This window comes from Podarcis raffonei, chromosome 4 (assembly GCF_027172205.1).
Source record: "Podarcis raffonei isolate rPodRaf1 chromosome 4, rPodRaf1.pri, whole genome shotgun sequence".
NCBI lineage: Eukaryota > Metazoa > Chordata > Lepidosauria > Squamata > Lacertidae > Podarcis > Podarcis raffonei.
The window spans coordinates 15,665,702-15,687,827 of record NC_070605.1 but is presented as its reverse complement, the minus strand read 5'-3'; positions in this window follow the sequence as shown (position 1 = coordinate 15,687,827).

The window sequence follows — 22,126 nt, the reverse complement described above, 5'->3', positions numbered from 1 at the left end:
AGAATTCTGTTAGAGAATTCTGTGGTTCCAGCTCTGCAGAACCAGCTCCTGAATGAACTTACACAAACACCTAGCATTTTTGCTGTTGAAAATGTGCCTTTTTAAGAAAGCTTTCCCTGAAAGGTGTCTCACCCATTCTGTGGGTTCTATGAGCCTTCATTGTACACCTTTAGACACCAGGCAAAAATGTTCCTTTTTAACTTTGGCTGATTGACATCCAGTGCCCTTTTAAAATGTGTTGGGGGGGTGATTACTGGGTTATTTTTGCTTTTATTGTGATTATGTGTTTGGTGGTTTTATATTGTGGTTTTATCCTGTGAAATGCCCTGAGACCTGTGGGTATACAAATTTAAAAACAACAACAACAATAATAATGTCTTTGTGTTATCTGATTCTTTAAAATATCTGTTTTTCAGTTTATGCAGGTGTATATACTATATACTATAGATCAGGGATGTCCAACTTCCAAGAGATTGTGATCTACTCCCACTATAAATAAACTGGCAGTGATCTACCCATTGGACTGACTAGAGTTGTTGAGCTTGGCGGGAGGGGGGAGGCTTCACCAAAGTTGTTTGTTTGTTTGTTTGTTTGTTTGTTTGTTTGTTTGTTTGTTTGTTTGTTTTGCCGATCAATGGAGATCACGCGACCAACCAGGAACAAACACAGACAGCCCGCAATCGACCTATAGATCGCTATCGACCAGTTGGACAGGCCTGCTATAGATGTTTTGTTCTGATATTGTACGCTGCTTCAGAAACGTTTGCTGGGAAGCGGTTTATGAACCCTTCAATAAATAGGCACAGGCCACTATCCCTTATTCTACGGGGATGGGCCTGTGGGTAAGACTCAAATAATTGTAGAGTTGTAGGGAACTACGAGGGTCATCTAGTCTAATCCCCTGAAATGCAGGAATCTTTTTGTCCCATGTGGGGCTCGAACTCACAATCCTGAGATTAAGAATCTGATGCTCTACCAACTGTGCTATCCCAGCATCCGCTTTGCAAGCAGAAGGTCCAAAGGTTCTATTCCTGGTATCTCCGGGAAGGGCTTGGAGGGACTCCAGTCAGAAACTCTGGAGAGCCACTTCTGGTCAGAGTGGACAATACTGAGCTAGGTGGACCAAGAGTCTGGCTTGGTATATGACATCTTCCTAGATCTCCTCCTATGTCCAGGGGACCTATGTTCCCAGGTACACCTAGCAGCCCACAGAACAGTTGGATGAACTTATGATCAAGCTGCTGGTTAAGAACCTAAACAAACACAAAACTGACTCTTTGTGGGAGAATTACTTTGTCCATGCATTGGAGCAGCTGGCTCAGACATTTATCTCTTGAATCAAAACAGAGACCCAAACTGGATTCCATTAAATTGCTTCCAAACAAGTTCTTTTCCTACAGATTTAAATGACAACTCCACAGGTCTCTTCCCAAGCCTAGTGCAGATTGCCTGCAATGTCCCCGACTGCCGTTATGCTGAATTCCTGCTTCGAGAGCATCCCATCTGACTTGAAAAATCCACCAAGCTAGTTTAATGTAGCATGATGTTTAATTAAACGAGATGTTGTAAGTGGCAACAAGTTGATTTAACTAACGTAATTTATTTATTTTTTGCAATTTAGCATGCTTATGGATGTTTTCTGATTTAGAGAGAGAGGATGGGCGAATCCATCATGTTTTAACTGCATACTTCTGTGTATATGATAGATGCATAAATATTATTACTATTATAGCTCAGGAAACTGAGTGCCTAAGCAAAAATTACTGGTTTAAAAAATCTTTCTCTCTTCTATTCAGACTGGCCTTCTTCTGCTCTGCTCTAAAAGATCTCACAAGATCTTAGAAGATCTGGACACCCAATCTAGATTCATTGTTAAAAGGTAAAGGGACCCCTGACCATTAGGTCCAGTCGTGGCCGGACCTCTGACTCTGGGGTTGGGGTGCTCATCTCACTCTATAGGCCGAGGGAGCCGGCGTTTGTCCCCAGACAGCTTCCGGGTCATGTGGCCAGCATGACTAAGCCGCTTCTGGCGAACCAGAGCAGCGCACGGAAACGCCGTTTACCTTCCCGCCAGAGCGGTACCTATTTATCTACTTGCACTTTGACATGCTTTCAAACTGCTAGGTTGGCAGGAGCAGGGACCGAGTAACGGGAGCTCACCCCGTTGCGGGGATTTGAACCGCTGACATTCTGATTGGCAAGTCCTAGGCTCTGTGGTTTAACCCACAGTGCCACCCGCGTCCCTAGATTCACTGTTATGAGGAGCTAAATTTGAATAAAGGTACTCAAGTACAACCTGCAATTTAGCCTCTATTTTATCCTCATGGAAATGGGCTCACAGCCCAGGCTCAGTTCCCCTGCATGCTCAAGTTCTGGCGAACTGTATCCTTGCTTGACATTGAGAAGGTCTATCACAGGAAAGCATTGGTTGCCTGTTTCTGAATATTTTCCAAATACAATAATATCCTTTTCTGAGGTGCTGCCACCAGAACTGCACTCAGTATTCCAAATGCGGTTGCACCATAGATTTGCATAACACCATTATATCAACAGTTTTATTTTCAATTCCTTTCCTAATGATCCTTAGCATGGAATTTGCCTTTCTCGGAGCCACTGCACACTGGGTCGACATCTTCATTGAGATATCCAGGACAACCCTTGAGATTGCCAGCAGTTGTCAGAGATAAAATCTTCAACAATGCCTAGTCAACATCAGGAAGGGGGGGGAGGTTGGGAGGCCTTAAAATATCTCCTGTTCTTGCAAGATGTTCCATATCAAAGAGATAGCTTATCGGCAAGTTGCTGGTCGCAGTGAGTTAATGAGACTCTAATCAGATGGCGGTTGTTCTGTCCTTGATGAAGAACAAATGATCAAATGAAGACTCTTTTCAAAAATTGCATCTGTCTTGGTGGCAAAGGAAACCATGAAATCAAGATTCCCAGAGTAGGTCGCCACACCTGTATTCAACAGCTGCCACTGAAAGAAGCCAACAGGTGTCTAGTTGTCTAGTTGGCTCCTGCCACTGATAGGCTCCTGTACCAAAAGAAGAAGAGGAGGAGGAGGAGGAGTTTGGACTTGATATCCCGCCTTTCACTCCCCTTCAGGAGTCTCAAAGCGGCTAACATTCTCCTTTCCCTTCCTCCCCCACAACACACACTCTGTGAGGTGAGTGGGGCTGAGAGACTTCAGAGAAGTGTGACTGGCCCAAGGTCACCCAGCAGCTGCATGTGGAGAAGCGGGGAAGCGAACCCGGTTCCCCAGATTACGAGTCTACCGCTCTTAACCACTACACCACACTGGCTCCCAACAATAGTGAGTCTTCTTTTTCTAGTTAAGACAACTTCAATAAACAACTGCTGGGACAGCTCAGTTGGTACAGCATGGGACTCTTAATTTCAAGCTCATGGGTTCAAGCCCCACATTGGGCTAAGGTTTCCTGCATTGCAGGGGGCTGGACAAGATGACCCTCGTGTTCCCTTCCAGCTCTACAATTCTAGGAGTCTATGAGTCTACTCAAGGTTTAGACATTGATCCAACACTGACTTGCTGTCCTGTTTAAAGGAATAGGGTGTCAGGAGTTCAGCCTACACTCGAATAGGACCCTGGCAGAGACACATGCCCGACTGGCATGTTCCCTCCCTCCTGGTCAATTGTTCGGGAACTTCATAAGCTTTCTTCAGCCCGAACATCACAGCGACCGATGCCAACCGACACCAGCACACGTAGGGATCCGCAGAGTTTGCGCATCATGCGTGACAGACCTCAGCAACTCAGCATTTTGGCTAATCTACTTTATTTACATATAAACACACACGGAGCACTGCAACATGGCTCCCTCTCTCTCTAGCATCAGACAGCAAAGAGAGAAAAAAGAACAAAGGACAATAGTCCCACTCACAGAACACAGTAACACAAACATCCTGTCTCCATGACTTCCCACTCTGTGGAGTCAAAACATACACCGTCATGTGATGGACAAAAATCCCATGACTGCAATCATAGATCAGGAATTCTAACATTGGGTGGTCCTAGTGCACCAAGCAGTTCTGCTCCTTAGTGAGCAATTTAGAATTTAACTCAAAGGCAGTACCTGCTCCATCTGTTCCTGCTTCCCTTGGTGTCTCCAGGACCTAAGTGGTTCCAATCAGTAGTGGCTGTTGCCCACTGCAACTGGTAGGGCAGAAGGATGGGAGCCCAACAGGAGGGGGTGCCAAAACCAATGACAGGCAGAGCTAGCTATTTCTAGTTTTGTCATCATCCTCCTCTCTGCTGAATTCCACGAGGGCAACTGAGGTGGATGCACTATATTTAAGTGAGGGCACTTTTTCTCCTGGCGCCATTGGGCCCACCCTCACTTAAATATTGTGCATCTACCTCACAGCACACCAATTCCACGAATTCCTACAAACTACCCCAGATTACCTTGTGAGGGAAAACTTAATAATTTGGAGTCTCAGGCAGGATTTAATCTAATAAACAAGAATGATTTTATTAAATAAATGAAGTTTATGACACAAAGTGGGTTAATCATAGGATACTTCAGATTATAATGTTATTTCACTTCAGTTCTTTCTCAGTTGTTGCCGCTTAATACTTTGGTGGTACTTCCTGTCAATTACACACCCCTTAGACAACACTATTCCTGAGGTACTCCGAGTAACAGACCCAAGAGATCGCCACACACCCCCTTAACTGGTTTGGGAGTCTTCTCTTTTTGTAGAAGAATCTCTCCCCTCCTGGCTGGAATGAGACCTAAGTAGACTGTATCCTCACAGCTTCTACTTCTCCTGGCTCAACCTCAACCTCCCAGTTAATTCCTGGCCTATTACTCCTATAGGACACCACACACTGTCCTTCACACTTAGCTCAGAGACTCCTTTCTCTAGCCTGTGATATATTCCTCAGAGTGGATGTTTCTACCCAGAACCAACTCTCTCTCCTCTCACTCCTTATCTCCCAACCTGACTCCTAACCTATCTCCCTACCTATTCTCCCAACCTCTATTCCAACCTACCAACTGTCTCTACAAAACCTCTCCTTTTCAACTCCCCCTCCTGGAACCCCAGCCAATCATAAGCTGCCATTTGTTAACCATTTGCTGGCAGGGAAAAAGAAAAAGAAAACACTTGTTGACCCAACCTGCCCAGCAAAAACAAACTTTTCTGTCCCATCAACACAAAGAGTAACGAGGGCAAAACTGGCAGACAAAGCCTTCCCATGGGCTGGTTGTGTTTACTTTTCTTAAAGAACAAGAAAATGGACTATCCAAGCATAGATCTCAAACTGTTTCCTCGAGTTGTGCCCTAACAGATTCATTGCGGCGTACAGCTTTGTAGCTTGGATTCCATTTACTCAGATGCATGAAATGTTCTCCTCAGTCGTACATAAGACTGCAAACTGTGCCACAACTGGGACCTCTCCCTGCCGCTCATGAGCAACGTTCACATTGTGCCTCATGATTGTGCAACCAGCAATACTTGCTCCCTGGACAACGGCATAGTGGTGGCCAGTGCTTTTTTTTTCTTGGGGGGACGCAGGGGGACGCATACCCCTAAACATTTTGTGAATCTAAGTTTGGCCTCATTGAGGGGCAGTATTTCAATATGAGTAGGAAAAGGAGAGTACCCCTAAACATTTTTTTAGGGGGGGAAAGCACTGGTGGTACCTCTCTCTCTCCTCAAATCCTTCCTCAACCCTCAACTTTTTTCCTGGGGGGGGATGACCTCTTAGGCCTCATCACCAACAGAACCAACTAAATTGATCCAAAGGATGAAAATGCTTTGAATAAATATGGGGAGGATTCTTCCAAAGCTTCCCTCTGTCTTCATGCATTCCAGTAGAGAGGAGACTGAAGAGCCCTTTTCCTGTGTTTGAGCTTCGGAGAAAAGCCAAAACTTTGTAGCAGAGAATCTGCTTGGCATGCAGGAGGTCCCAGGTTAAGAATAAGAATAAGAATAAGAATTTATTTATACCCCGCCCATCTAGCTGGGTTTCCCCAGCCACTCTGGGAGGCTTCCAACAAAAGATCAAAAATACATTAAAACATCAGTCATTAAAAACTTCCCTATTAAAAACTTCAATCCCTGAGCTGGGAAAAACTGTTTGTTGAAACCCTGGAGAGATGCTGCCAGACTCTGTAGTCCTGGAGTTCCCAGAGAGATGACAAACCCAGAACAACAGCTTATGGGAACTGACTGGTTGCCAGAATCCATTGCTTCAAGTTTCAGAGAAGTGGGAGATAAACTCTAGCACCGTCACCTGTTGTGCATGCTTGTGTTGGTGCTGACCTTTAAAGCCCTAAATGGCGAAGGAGCGTCTCCACCCCCATCATTCTAGCCAGACACTGAGGTCCAGCACCAAGGGCCTTCTGGCGGTTCCCTCACTGCAAGAAGCCAAGTTACAGGGAACCAGGCCTTCTTGGTAGTGGCACCCGCCCTGTGGAATGCCCTCCCACCAGATGTCAAAGAGAACAACAACTACCAGACTTTTAGAAGACATCTGAAGGCAGCCCTGTTTAGGGAAGCTATTAATGTTTGATGGAGTCCTATATTTTAATATTTTGTTGGAAGCCGCCTAGAGTGGCTGGGGAAGCCCAGCCAGATGGGCAGAGTATAATAATAAATTGTTGTTGTTGTTGTTGTTGTTGTTGTTGTTGTTGTTGTTGTTGTTGTTATTTGTGTTCTTTGACTGATAACAATAGTCCATTTTTCCTATCTAGTTCTCTCTGCGTAGTCCCCTACCAGACATTGTCAAGCAAGAGGAAGCTCATCTCATTGGCCTGACATGCTTGGAAGATGAAGGCCTGGGATCTATCTGCATCCTGATGGTGCAGAATGGCTCCTGAAGGCCCTTTGAAACCTGCCCCAGCAGCACCATCTGATTGAGAGGACAATACTTTCCTGAGGTTTAGCTGCCCCAAGTGGCTCATCGGAAGCAAATGGGAATAGTCTATGGCCCGTAGCAAATGGGGTGTTAAAATATGTAGAGGATGCTTCAGGATCTCTCTTTGTAAGTGAAGGTTGCAAGACTCAGACAACAGAGACCCAAGGCTGCCGTACTAAACTGTCACCCTTGGCAGCATCAATGTGTCAAGAAATGGTGTTTGTTTCTTTGAAATGTGCTCCCATAAAACTGAGGCTAAATTTAAACACGGTGTGTTAAAACCGATGGGATTCCATCTGGGAAATCATTGAGTCCTCGTCACCTTTGGGGCTGGCGGCAGAGCCAAGTCATTACAATATAACGCTCAAATGGCATGTTTGGGAAGCCTCTGAGATGGGCAGAAATAACAATGGTAAAGGAAATTTAGCAGATGGCAGAGCATGCCAGATACACATTTCACGCGTGAAATCGTAACCCTATCGATTCGGTGGAAACCAGCTTTGGAAAGGGCTTCGATCCAACGTCACCATCTGCTGACAGATGCCAGGCTTCGCCTTTTCCAAAAAGGAGACCTGTTCCACACGTTCTAAGGAGGACACATGACAATAGTGTTCCACGTGACGCTTCTCATAGCTGACAGTGTGCCAGCAATAAAAATATCCCCAAGCTCCCTGAAAAAGCAGCTGAAATGGAAACACTTTACAGTGCTACCTCGGGTTACATACGCTTCAGGTTACATACGCTTCAGGTTACAAACTCCGCTAAACCAAAAATAGTACCTCGGGTTAAGAACTTTGCTTCAGGATGAGGACAGAAATCGTGCTCCGGCAGCGTGGCAGCAGCAGGAGGCCCCATTAGCTAAAGTGGTGCTTCAGGTTAAGAACAGTTTCAGGTTAAGAACGGACCTCCGGAACGAATTAAGTACTTAACCCGAGGTACCACTGTACCACACCAAGCTCCACTATGTGCAGTTCTGGGTGTTGCAACTTCCAAGGGCTCTGGAGGCAGGAAGTACGAGTGACCAGGGCAGTCAGTGATGGAGGGGCAATGTCACCCACCTGGTCTTCCACAGCAGCAGAATCACTGCCACTTATGAGGAGGGAGAGAGGAGGTCGGGCACATCGGCAGAGCCAATCCATGGCTCCCTAAATTGCAGGTGAGGGCAAGGGGTTATCTGGATCACGACCCAGTGTCAGGGAAGAGGTCAAGCTTAAATCCCCTCTCCTGTCCCAGCTAGCATTGCAATCCGTACTGGGAGCCCTATGCTAGCAGTTTGGTTCATTTTTAAAAAACCAGAAAACCATGCACTTAAAGGCATGAATGCAAAGGTAACATCATCTCTGGCTTCTCTGATTAGTTTAATTGGAGATTAGAGCAAAACTTGAACCTGTGAGACTGGGACCTTTCCCCCCGCAGAATACGTAGGCTGTTACTGAGCAGTTTTGAGAATGGTTAATTCATAAACCTTTTTACGAATTAATAAATGCTTGGGGGGGAAAGTGTGCCTTGCCTATCTGATGTTTCAGAAATAGTGGTCTATTCCAAAACAGCTGCATGATGTAAGTCGGGATGAGGAACCTCAGGCGGAGGAGAAGCTCCCCTCCAGGGCCCTATATCTGGCCATTGAGAGCTTCCTTCCCCAAGAGCGTTCCCTCTTTCCTGGTCATATTCTCTTTCCCCAGGCTACTACTCTCACCTCTCTCTCTTCAAACTCTCTTTGTGTTTCAGCCTCATTGGAATGTGTCCTTGAACTCTGACCATGCCTTTGGTTAGCCTGAACAAAGGATAGATAGGTGAGTGAGTAGAAACTAGCCTACTGTACAAAGGTAGACCTTGCATTTGTTGTTCCACCCTCTCTAGCCATTGGACCCAATAATAATAATAATAATAATAATAATAATAATAGTAATAATAATAATGTAAAAAGGTAAAGGTAAAGGACCCCTGGACGATTAAGTCCAGTCAAAGGCAACTATGGGGTGTGGCGCTCATCTCACTTTCAGGCCAAGGGAGCCAGCGTTTGTCCACAGACAGCTTTCCAAGTCATGTGGCCAGCATGACTAAACCACTTCTGGCACAATGGAACACCGTGATGGAAACCAGAGTGGATAGAAATGCCATTTACCTTCCCACCACAGCAGTACCTATTTATCTACTTGTCCTGGCATGCTTTTGAACTGCTAGGTTGGCAGGATATATACTTATACCCCACCCATATGGCCGGGCCTCCCCAGCCACTCTTGGCAGCTCCCAACAGAATATTAAAAACACAATAAAACATAAAACATTAACAACTTCCCTAAACAGGGCTGCCTTCAGATGCTTTCTAAGAGTCAGGTAGTTGTTTATTTCCTTGACATCTGATGGGAGGGCATTCCACAGGAGGGCACCACTACCGAGAAGACCCTCTGCCTGGTTCCCTGTGACCTCACTTCTTGCAGTGGGGGAACCGCCAGAAGGCCCTCAGAGTTGGACCTCATTGTCTGGGCTGAACAATAGGGGTGGAGACGCTCCTTCAGGTATGCTGGGCTGAGGCCATTTAGGGCTTTAAAAGTCAGCACCAACACTTTGAATTGTGCTCGGAAACATACTGGGAGCCAATATGGGTCTTTCAGGACCGGTGTTATATGGTCTTGGTGGCCACTTCCAGTCACCAGTCTAGCTGACACATTCTGGATTAATTGTAGTTTCTGGGTCACCTTTAAAGGTAGCCCCACATAAAGCACATTGCAGTAGTCCAAGCGGGAGATAACTAGAGCATGCACCACTCTGGCAAGACGGTCCGCAGGCAGGCAGGGTCTCAGCCTGCGTACCAGGTGGAGCTGGTAGACAGCTGCCCTGGACACAGAATTGACCTGCGCCTCCCAACCACAGGCAAGTGCCCCCCTCAGCCACCTAAGTTTGCTCACAGGGGAATGCCAACCTTGGTTTGAAGAAAGCTACTCACCTTCATCATACATCATGTGTGGGAAACATTTGTCCCCCAAATGTTGTTCACCTACATCTAGTCGGAGTTGTAGTTCAGCAACATCTCAAGGACCAAAGATTCCCCACACCTGTTGTAAGTGATCTGGAAAGGGTTCATCAAGTAAGTTTCAGAGGTGCCTGTGTGAATTCACAAGCCCTTAGCAGCTCTCTCCTCTCCACAATATCCCATCATAGTGCATCGTGCTACGAAACCACACAGGAAAATACGAGCAAGCAAGATCTATGCAGCTATTACAATAAATCTTTCTGGGTTTGTTTTTGAAAATCACCTTTAAATTGATGGATTGCGTCTTTTACCAAAAAAAACCGTAAGTCACAATTTTGGCAGGTGTGCCATAGATGACGTCTGGAATGACATTTGTGTTAACTTCCGCTGGATGGAGATCTGGGTGCCATTAGCATAAGATAAGAGTGTCATCCTAATCTGGTAGATTTATCGCGAGTGAACAGAGTGTTGACAATATGTAATGAATCTAAAGTCTGCTGCTTGCCATCAGTAGCACTCAGACAGGGATACTTCTGCATGGCTGATTGGTGTATATTATACCATCTGGATTGACCAGCTGGTTTCGAGTAATTATCGGAGACCATCTAGGAATGAAGTGAGCCCAGTGCATTTTGAACAGTGTTTTGATCACATGCAAGAGGATGGGTCAAGAGCAACCAGGATCTGTAGGTAAATAAATAATGGCACCTGGTGAAAAATGCAGGCCTTGGCAGAATATAATATTGTCATGAGCTCAGAGTTAGAAGTATGTTCAACCCTGTGATCTTATAATTGTAAAGTGCGATTCTCTGGGGGTGGGAGGCAGACCCTCCAAGTGTCCCTATTTTCCAGGGATAGTCCCAGATTTACAGAAGCTGTCCCAGTTTCTTGTTTGATTCTGGAATGTCCTGCTTTTCCTTAAAGGTAAAGGTAAAGGGACCCCTGACCATTAGGTCCAGTCATGGCCGACTCTGGGGTTGCGGCGCTCATCTCGCTTTATTGGCCAAGGGAGCCGGCGTACAACATCTGGGTCATGTGGCCAGCATGACTAAGCCGCTTCTGGTGAACCAGAGCAGTGTACAAAAATGCTGTTTACCTTCCCACCAGAGTGGTACCTATTTATCTACTTGCACTTTGACGTGCTTTCGAACTGCTAGGTTGGCAGGAGCAGGGACCTTAGGATGTCTCTATTTTCACTGGAGAAATGTTGAAGGGTATGGAGTTATCCAGCCCCCAAGCCAAGGAGATAAGTAACTACACAACCTTTAGAAGACATCTGAAGACAGCCCTGCATAGGGAAGATTTTTTAATGTTTTATTATGTTTTTATATATGTTGGGCGGGGACGCGGGTGGCACTGTGGGTAAAAGCCTCAGCACCTAGGGCTTGCCGATCGAAAGGTTGGCGGTTTGAATCCCCGTGGCGGGGTGCGCTCCCGTTGTTCGGTCCCAGCGCCTGCCAACCTAGCAGTTCGAAAGCACTCCCGGGTGCAAGTAGATAAATAGGGACCGCTTACTAGTGGGAAGGTAAACGACGTTTCCGTGTGCGGCTCTGGCTCGCCAGAGCAGCGATGTCACGCTGGCCACGTGACCCGGAAGTGTCTCCGGACAGCGCTGGCCCCCGGCCTCTTGAGTGAGATGGGCGCACAACCCTAGAGTCTGTCAAGACTGGCCCGTACGGGCAGGGGTACCTTTACCTTTACCTTATATATGTTGGAGGCCTCCCAGAGTGGCTGAGCAACCCAGTAAGATGGATGGGGTATTAATAATAAAATTGTTGTTGTTGTAGAATAGGACATCTCTAGTTCCATCGGAGAGATGTTGGAGGGTATGGGGAGGATTGGTTAAAACGGCCAAACTGTTGGGATGTGTCCAAGGAAACGGGGGCAATTGGCAGGCACCCAGCTGGCTCCAGCCCACCGGCCGGCAGCCGGGCGTTCTCCGGTCCTTGGATCAACATGTAACTGCAACCTGAGCCTCAGAAACCTTCAGAGGCTGAGCACGCAAGCCAGCAGAGAAAATAACTCTTCACAACAGAAGGCCAGATACATAGGGGCTGTTTTATTCAGCATCAGGACAAAGGGAAAAACATGTCTTCTCCCCTTCGTGTCCAAGCAAGCAGCATAAGCAACAGCTATACACAAACAGAAGTTCCCAGCAAGCTGTGCTGTGCTGGAGTGTAAACAGGCATGTGACATACAACAATCATGCCTGTTCCTCTTAAGGTGGAATGGAATATCTTAACACAAACCAGTTTCTTTCTTAGGGAAAGAGCCTAGCCAGGTCTGCTTTGTAAACTAGGGTGGTGAGTCGTCACAGAAACGAAATAGCTGCATGCCATTGTGGCATGCCTTTCTTCCCTTGTTCCTGGGATGAAAATTGATATCATCAAAGTATCTGCGTGCAAAAGAACAACAGAGACAGGTAGGACTGGAGCTTGAAAAGAGCCTTGGAGGCCCGACTCACTCTCTGTGCCGAATCCAAACCTACAGTTTCAGAGGCACGCTTAGAAACCTAATGAGGATATGTTGATTCCGTGAGCTTTCCATTTTATGCTCAGCCTGTGTAACAGATAAATAAACCTTAAATCAAAGTAATGTCATAGGAAGTTGCTTCGTTCCGAGTCGGATCATTCGCCCATTTAGCTCAGATACTGGCAGGTCTCTTCAAGTTTCCAGATAGGAGATCTCCCCAACCCTATGAGGAGATGTCAGGGGTTGAGCCTGGGACATTGTACATGCCAGGGAAATGCTCTGCCTCTGAGCTACAGCCCTTAACATCTCTCCTTACCCTGTTCTCCATCTTCTCACAACAAGGTGACTAAACACTCTAGAAGCCTGCCTAATGTCCTGAGGTCGACGGGGTGCTAGCGATGACTCACACACACAGCTGCCTGCCGTTAACAGTGTATAAGTGCAGGGACATTAAATTACTTCTGTCAAACAGCGACGTTTGGCAAGATACTGGTGGAAACATTATAGTTCCAGAAACAGACAAATTCCTCCTGGGGAAATTCTGGCACCTGCTGGAACAGCTTAAGAAAAATCCAGTCAACTAGCAGGATGGAATGGGGTCATATAGCTCTGGCTAAATGTGACTTGCAATGAAAATTAATCTACCACGAGTTTGGGGGAGAGTCTGTTGTGTAAATTACATTGGCTCCCAGTACGTTTCCGAGCACAATTCAAAGTGCTGGTGTTGACCTTTAAAACCCTAAACGGCCTCAGCCCAGTATACCTGAAGGAGCGTCTCCACCCCCATCGTTCTGCCCGGACGCTGAGGTCCAGCGCCGAGGGCCTTCTGGCAGTTCCCTCATTGTGAGAAGCAAAGCTACAGGGAACCAGGCAGAGGGCCTTCTCAGTAGTGGCTCCCGCCCTGCGGAACGCCCTCCCATCAGATGTCAAAGCGATAAACAACTACCTGACATTCAGAAGACATCTTAAGGCAGCCCTGTTCAGGGAAGTTTTTAATGTGTGATATTTTAGTGTATTTTTGGTTTCTATGGAAGCCGCCCAGAGTGGCTGGGGAAACCCAGCCAGATGGGCGGGGTACAAATAATAAATTATTATTATTATTATTATTATTATTATTATTATTAATCAAATTGTTGCTAGCATCCATTTGTCTCGGATGACAAGGGAGGAGTGCAACTTTGGGAGTGAAGTCAAGCTGTTGGGAGGTTACAGTGCCTGCTGTGGCTGTGGAGACAATACAGCAGAGGCATGTTTTGTTGCAGCTGGGGCAGATGAAGGCGTCCAGTTGTGCTGCTGCAGATGCACCATGGCGTTTTTTCTCTCTGCACTTCTCCCAGCAGCGATTCTTCCTCTGGTCACCACTATGGATTCATGACCTGACTTTTTCCAGTCACTACAAGGGATTCCCACATGGTGGGGTTAATGTTGCCAGCCTTCACATCATGTTTTCAGACCACCAGATCTGATTATCTTTTAACTCTTTCAGAAAGAAAGAAAGAAAGAAAGAAAGAAAGAAAGAAAGAAAGAAAGAAAAAATCAGACATAAACACAGTTGATATTAGTAAAAATTGACATAGACACTGCTGCTGAAATCTGGTTAATGCTGTGAATCTCTCCCTCCTGGGCTCAGGTTATAAGATATGCAATAATAATAATAATAATAATAATAATAATAATAATTTATTTGTACCCCACTCATCTGGCTGGGTCTCCCCAGCCACTCTGGGTGGCTTCCAACAAAATACATTAAAATGTCACACATTAAAAACTTCCCTAAACAGAGCTGCCTTCAGATGTCTTCTAAATGTCAGGTAGTTGTTTATCTCTTTGACATCTGTTCCACAGGGTGTTCCACAGGGTGGGCGCCACTACCAAGAAGGCCCTCTGCCTGGTTCCCTGTAACCTCACTTCTCACAGGGAGGGAACCACCAGAAGGCCCTCAGCGCTGGACCTCAGTGGGGCAGAATGATGAGGGTGGAGACGCTCCTTCAGGTATACTGGACCGAGGCCGTTTAAGGCTTTAAAGGTCAGCACCAACACTTTGAATTGTGCTTGGAAACGTACTCTGAGCCAATGTAGGTCTTTCAGGACCAGTGTTATATGGTCTCGGCAGCCACTCCCAGTCACCAGTCTAGCTGCCGCATTCTGAATTAGTTGTAGTTTCCGGGTCACCTTCAAAGGTAGCCCCACGTAGAGCGCATTGCAGTAGTCCAAGTGGGAGAGCATGCACCACTCTGGCGAGACAGTCTGCTGTACAACTAAAGCATATATCATAAAGACACCACAATCTATTCTGCACATCATTTCCAAAGGGAAACACTGAGTAAGCACCTGGAATCTCACACCACTTGGTGGCATGCAACAATATCCATATTCTTTTATTTTTAAGGATTTGGCACAAAACTATTTTCATGCTCTTGGAATTCTCTTTGATGCCCCCTCCAAAGGACTTCATTTCCACAAACAAAGCAGGTATGCGTGGGAGCCATTTGGGCAAACAGCAAACCAGGAGAGGTGATTGCTTATGCAACCTCAAGGCTCGAATAACCATGAGGCTGTGTAACTGCAGGTGGGACTCGAGTACCTCAAATCAGCCGGGGCTTCTGCAAAGCTGGGCACTGTATGATGTTGAAGAAAATGCTGTGCAGATGGAACCAGCCAAAATTCCAGTTGGCAGCTGGATTTTCCAGGGAAATAAGTTGTGCAAATATCAGCAAATGAATCTGCAAAATGGAATTCCTCTTGTGGGCTTTACACGGGCCTGATTAAAACTGCAAATGTAGGACCTGGCAGGCTTTCATCTTAGTGGGGGGGAAATATGGAGAACAAGACAGAGGGCTTCATTGGCAAAGCCTCCAGCATCTGGTATGTGCCAATTAAGACTTTAAAGATAGCTCAGCAGGTGTCTGAAACAGAACAATGTAAAGATTAAATATGCTGGCAAACCCAACTGTGTTTTATTGAGCTCCACATTCCCCCATCCTTCCTGTGTTTAGGCAGCTGACAACTACATCCGGTAGTTTTGCTTTGGATTTCATAAATCATGCAGTGAATCAGGATAGGCCTGTAGGCACACATGCAGAATGAGCAAGAGGAGTCCCAAATGTAGCAAGGCTGCCTTGCCCCATTCTGAAGTGACGTAAGAGATCTCATTCATTAAAACCCTCAAATCCAGAGCTTAAAACTATCTAACTGCACAACTATCAGTATCATACAATCCAACATTCCTCAGATGAAAAAAGGTGGATTTCTCACTCTCCCCCCACACACTGACCATCCCTGACCCCCCATTTTATGTCCCTCCACCCCACAGACCATTTGCTATCTGAAAATGGTGGGTGCCACCACCACTTCACCAGTGGGACACAGCACACACACCCTCCGCTGTCCTGAGAAAACCCCTTAATCCCAATTTTATTTATTTAAATATTTTGGTAGCTTAAAAAAAATGGCCGATTTACAAAATTTAATTATATGGTAGATTTACAAAAAAGAGAAACACACAGTAACAAAGAGTTGTTTTGACAGTGGAATGGGAGGTTGTGGTCTCCCTTGGAGGTTTCTAAGCAGATGTTGGATGGCCATCTGTCATGGATGCTTGAGCTGAGATTCCTGCATTGCAAGGGGGTTGGACTAGATGACCCTTGGGTACATTCCAACTTCACGCTTCTAAGAAATTTTAGAAAGGGGCAAGATTAGACACGGATGCACAAAGCAACTTTATTTTAAAAAATCATGACTCCTTTGCGCTCTCCTTTGCTCCCCCTTTTCTTCCCACCCAGGGCAGCCCTGCCCTCTGGCCGCCCCTCTGAGCTGGCAGTGGCAGCCATGGAAAGGCAATGGGGTGCTCCTTCTCAGCTGCCACAGCTGCCATCATTCAGAACAAGCGCCAGTTTATCCTCCTCCCCCAAGCTCAGCACTGGCAGCACTGGCAGGGGAAATAGAGACATTCCAGGATCAAATCTGAGGTTTTGTGAAACCAGGACTGGCACTAGAGAATCAGGATACCCTAGCTTACTCTGTTGGAAACAAAACAACAACACCACAAACTGGCATATAAGTATAAAACCAAATTTACTAGAATAATAGCTAGAATAGAGATAGACTTGTAACCATTCAAGCAACAAACATACAGTGGTAACTCGGGTTACATACGCTTCAGGTTACATACGCTTCAGGTTACAGACTCCGCTAACCCAGAAATAGTACCTCGGGTTAAGAATTTTGCTTCAGGATGAGAACAGAAATCATGCTCCGGCGGTGCGACAGCAGCAGGAGGCCCCATTAGCTAAAGTGGTGCTTCAGGTTAAGAACAGTTTCAGGTTAAGTACGGACCTCCGGAACGAATTAAGTATTTAACCCAAGGTACCACTGTACTAAGGTGCCATGTGCAAAAGAAAGCCTGGAGATACTGTAAACATGGAGTGGATAAATGTACAACTGTATCTTAACAAGTTACATGTGCAATAAACATTATACAGACTGGACATGGCTCTTTAAGTATGTTATATAAATTTGGTTTTATACTTATAAGCCAGTTTGTGGTGTTGTTGTTTTCTTGCATTATTATTACTGTCACCACGTTTGATACTTTGTGTATATAATTTACCCTGTTGGCACCACTTTCCATTCAGAATTGAGGGCTTGTCTATGATTCAGCTTGCCCTGTGCCTAGAAGGCACAAGTTTGGATGGTTTTCTGTTTTCACCACTGCTTTCCCCAGGAAAAGCTGCTCTTTAATGCTGGATTGGAGCAAATGTCAATCAGCACAAAACCCGGTTGATGTTTCCTCCATTTCCGATTTAAAGATGTGATTTCCCCTGGGGTAAAGCAGTGGGGCAAAAGGAAGTCTGGATGAGCCCCCAAGTGAGGCCATTACTCACTTTGTTCCATCGAGTTTGATGGGAAATAAATTCAAATAACTTTGGCTGGAGAAATGCCCTTTGTTTTAGTGTTCTCATCTAAAACAACAACCACCCTGCCATTGGTTAAACTGTCTTTATAATCGAGGGCTCTTTTGGGGGCCAAAGGCAAGATGAATGGCTTTATAAATATAAACAAGCCGCGAAAAGTGCAAAGAAAATGGATGGTTTGTGAACCGAAGAGGAGCACTCCCCTATCTCCCTCCCTGCTTGCCCACTCATTCAGTTTTAATGCATTTTTGTCCCGACTTATCAGTCCTTCCCTCCACCTTTTACCTCTTTCCCCAAATAAAAATGCAGGCAATCACAGCAAAAAGAGGTCTTTGTAGGGCAAGCTATTGAAATGCCATTATTGTCGGAGATAACCTTACAGCCTCGAACACAATGTGCCCGGCTAAATGGCTTGATTACATAAAAGGATTCGTGTTGACAAGCAGGAAAGCGGGGTGCAAATATAGCAGGCCAGTCAAGAGGGAAATGGGGCATATCTTGACAAATGGAGGCCTTCAAGATTGTCTGCCTCAACCCTCTAAATCATCTGGGGCAGAGTCCTTTAAAATGAGCAGAGGAATATCGGAAGTAGTGGGGGCAGGTGGGGAATCTGTGACTCTTTTCACAGCTCCCGAGAAGAATACAGAATCACCTTATTGGGGGGACAGCATCTAAGATAGACTGCCTCTGATTTTGGAGGGTTCAAATAGTTGTCTTGGAAAGTAGCTGTTGATATAGGCTTCTCTTCTGTAGGTGGAGAAGGACAATTAGACAATTTGTTGTTGTTATTTAGTCGTGTCTGACTCTTTGTGACCCCATGGACCAGAGCACGCCAGGCACTCCTGTCTTCCACTGCCTCCCGCAGTTTGGCCAAACTCATGCTGGTAGCTTCGAGAACACTGCCCAACCACCTCGTCCTCTGTCATCCCCTTCTCCTTGTGCCCTCCATCTTTCCCAACATCAGGGTCTTTTCCAGGGAGCCTTCTCTTCTCATGAGGTGGCCAAAGTGTTGGAGCTTCAGCTTCAGGATGTGTCCTTCCAGTGAGCACTCATAGGCTTGATCTTCTTGCAGTCCATGGGATTCTCAAGTCTCCTCCAGCACCATAATTCAAAGGCATCAATTCTTAGAACTTGTCTAATTATTCCTTTTGAAAGCTCAAAGCAACATCTGAGGATATTACATAAGAGGAGTGTGCCAGATGTCAAGGAGCTGTCAGGGGCACACAGGTAATCCTCAGGTCAAGAAAGAATCTGAGACACGGAATGCAATTAGCTTTTATAACAACATAGCAGAGTCCTCTGGTTCATCTCACCTAGCTGAAGACATTGCTGGCACTGACCACTGGTGACACCTTCCCCCTTTAGCCTCTCACTCCAGATCCATCCCCCGCCAGCAGATGTAGACTGCAGTGAGGGGATGGACTTCTCCTCTGGGCCTGCCTGGCCCATTGCTCAGCAATATGCAGGACTCTCCTCAAGCGGTGTCAGGGGTTAGGAGAGCCAGCAAGGCTGAGATGATCCAGCTGTTGGGCAGCAGGGGCAACCTCTGACTTGTCTCTGTCTGAGTCTGTGCTCACACTGAGACTCTCAGCACCCAGCCATGTCCTAGAAGGTCTTCTTCCTCTGACCCCCCCCCCAGCCCTTGATCACTCAACCCTCCTGCATCTAGCACCTCCCAGCTGGACCCTTCCGCAGACTGGTCCCCTGTGTTCCACCACCACTGTCCCTGGTCTAAGTCATCATCTTCTGTGTCATCCCTGGGGGGTGCTCTTGGGCAGGCGGCACCCACCACTCTTCCTCATCCAGCAAGTCCCTGACACTAGATCAGGCCAATGGCCCACCTAGTCCAGCATCCTGTGGCCAACCAGCAGATGCCTCCATGGAAAACACTCACACAGGACCTTGAACACTTCCACTGCCTGTGGTTTCAAGCAACCAGCATTCAGAAGCATTAATGCATTGGCCATAGAGGCAGAGCGTAGCCATCAAGCCAACGAAAACCTTATCTTCCATGAATTATCCACAAGGGCTCAGATGAAGCCCTGAGATAGCGTCATCACTAGAGATAGCTTTAGACACTTACTGCTCAAAATAAGAAGAAATGAGGAGAATGGAACGTAAAGGAAAGGAAAGGCTTTCCATGTTTTTCCACAGCGTCCACTCAAACCACCACCACCTCATGTCTCTTATTGCTTTCTCTTTCTTCCTCTCACCCTGTTGTCTCATCTGCTTCCGAAGATGCTCCGTTTTCATTTGAGGCCGAATGGCTTCCAGATGTAATTTCACCGCTTCCCTGGCTGCGTAATGAAAATTAAAAGACCCCCGCAGAATCCCTGCCGAGGCAGCGCAATCAATAAGCAGAGCAGATACCGATCAGAAAACTTTGCACGCTGCCACCATCAAGCACATGCATTCATGCGCATGCACATGTAAATGCCAAGATGGCGCGCTTTGTCAGGAACACAGTTCGGCAAGAAGCCCTCACCAAAATCCAGCTCCACTTCCGTTTATTGGAGGAATCGCAGCTCAGTGGTTGAGTGAAAATTCAGATTCAGATTCTGGTATCTCCAGTTTGAAAGGGGTCAGGTAACAGGTGATGGGAAAGGCGTCTTTCTGCCTGAGATCTTCGGACAATGCTAGACTACCTGGTAAAACTAGTCAGTGTGGCCGAGCACAACAATAAGAGCAACAACTTCAGGTTTTGTATTAATGGGAAATTTCAGGAAGCCTACTGAGAAGATCCATTTAAAAAGCAACTGTCCCAAAATGAATTATTGGGAAAACATGAAATATTTTGCCAAATTTTGTCCTCACTCAGGGTGCCATATTATTACCAAAGTCCGCCCCGATTATACTGAGTCTGGCCATTTTATGAAACTTGGGATCCTTCTAGTCAACATGTCGATGGTGCTGTCTTTCAAACAGACACACAAATCATGCAAAAACCAGTAAACATCCAAAACATATCCTAAGACAAAGAATATAGGGTGTGTGGGTGTGGGTGTAAAGATATACAGACACACACAAACCACCACCCTATAACAGCAACCAGAAGCTTTGGCAAAACACTGACAGCAAAACATCATCTCCGCTCAACACATACCTTGGGAGAGAAAGTCTTTACCTGGAGCAAAAATGGTGTCGGCAGGCAGACCTCATTGGTGAGAGAATTCCACCAATGGGCAGCCACAGCTCATTCGGCCATATTCCCTTGCCATCCCCCTCTAAGCCTCCTTTAGACAAGGGACCCAGAGAACAGCCTCAGAAGCAGTTCCAAGGGTCTGGAGAAGTTAGTTTTGGGAGATGAATTCCAGACGATTTTGAAGTCCTGAGCTTTTTAGGTCAAAACTAGCACTGGGCTTGGAATGAGATTGTACTTCACCTGTATCTTGCTTGATATATGTCAAAGAGAGGCTCTGTCACCCGACTTCCAGCTATTGTCTGTCTCCATCTCTAATATGTTTGCAGGTAAACGAAAAATTGAATTTCTGCCCCTTTATTATGTTTTTAAAAGTGGTTATTTTAATTAATATTATTAAACTCATTTGATTGTTGTTGGAAAATTTCGTTCTAAGACAGAGAGAGTTTGGGTAATGAGAAGCAGATTGCCTTCCTTTCTATTGCCTCCACCACACTTCGCATTCCCCTGGGAAGGATGAATGCCTCCCCTTGCAGCTTGTTTTGATCATTGCTAGTAGACTAATAAATAACTTTCATTGCCTCTTTCCCCAGACCAGCAGAAACAGGAGAAAACACACAGCTTCCTTAGATGTGTGCTGTAGGAAAATATTCTGCCGTAGTATAAATATTTATGCTTTTTTATAAGAAGCACACACACACACACACACACAACTTAGTCGTCAATATTTTTATATATGCACACAAGCTTATATTCTGTAAGAGTCCTTGCTTCTAAAAACCTGCTGTCAGGGAACTGCCATCTGAGACTAAGGAGGTGAAAGGGCTCATGGAGGGTGAGAGAGACCATTCAGCGGAGGAGGGGACCAGCAGGGGGAGAAGTGGAGTTCCAAGGGAAAGTGAGTCGGAGGGAGGGCTCAGAGACACTTCAAGCGGGAGCAGCGGGGAGATTTCAGGACCTCCTGTAGGGACACCCACTCCTCGGCGGAAACTGTCACGCCGAGAGTCCAGAAGACGCGTTTCCGTTAAGGAGCTTTTATGCTGGAAGAAGTTCCGTAAACGCCCACTGTCCGATTCAACGAGCGATTGATGGAGTCATGTTTAAGGAGCTCCATCACAGACAGAGGTTTGGGGACTTAGCCAAACTCTGAGGGATTAGGATTTTACGCACAAGCAGCTCATCATCCCATCACAGCAATCGGACAGTCCCTGAAAGCAGCTTGTGCAGAGAGGCATCATGAGTAACCCAGCCGGAGCCGGAGGAGCAGCAGGAGCTGGAGAGGGTCCAAGCCTGGAAGAAAGGTACAGAGTGTTGGAACTCCAGCTAGCAATGCAAACGGCGAGGCTAGAAGAAAGGAGGGCGCAGGATGCAGAAAAGGCAAAAGGCGCTACACTAGCAAGAAAGATGCCAGGAATGGTGCAGAAGTTTGGGGGGGACCCCAGGAACTACCAAGCCTTTAGGACAGAGATGCAGTATGCTCTTGAACTGCAGTTTAATGACTTTCCCGACGAGGCATCGAGAGTGGCGTTTGTGATTGGCCATCTCGAAGGAGGGGCGAGAGATTGGGTCAGACCCCTGATGGCAGGGAATAGTGACATGCTGAAGGACGCGAGGAAGTTTTTTCGCGCCATGGATTTGATGTTTTCCAGCGAGATTGAACAGGGGCTGGTGCGCAGACAATTGATGGCGTGCAAACAGGGGAGCCGATCGGTTCGTGAGTACTGGACTGAGTTTACAATGTTGAT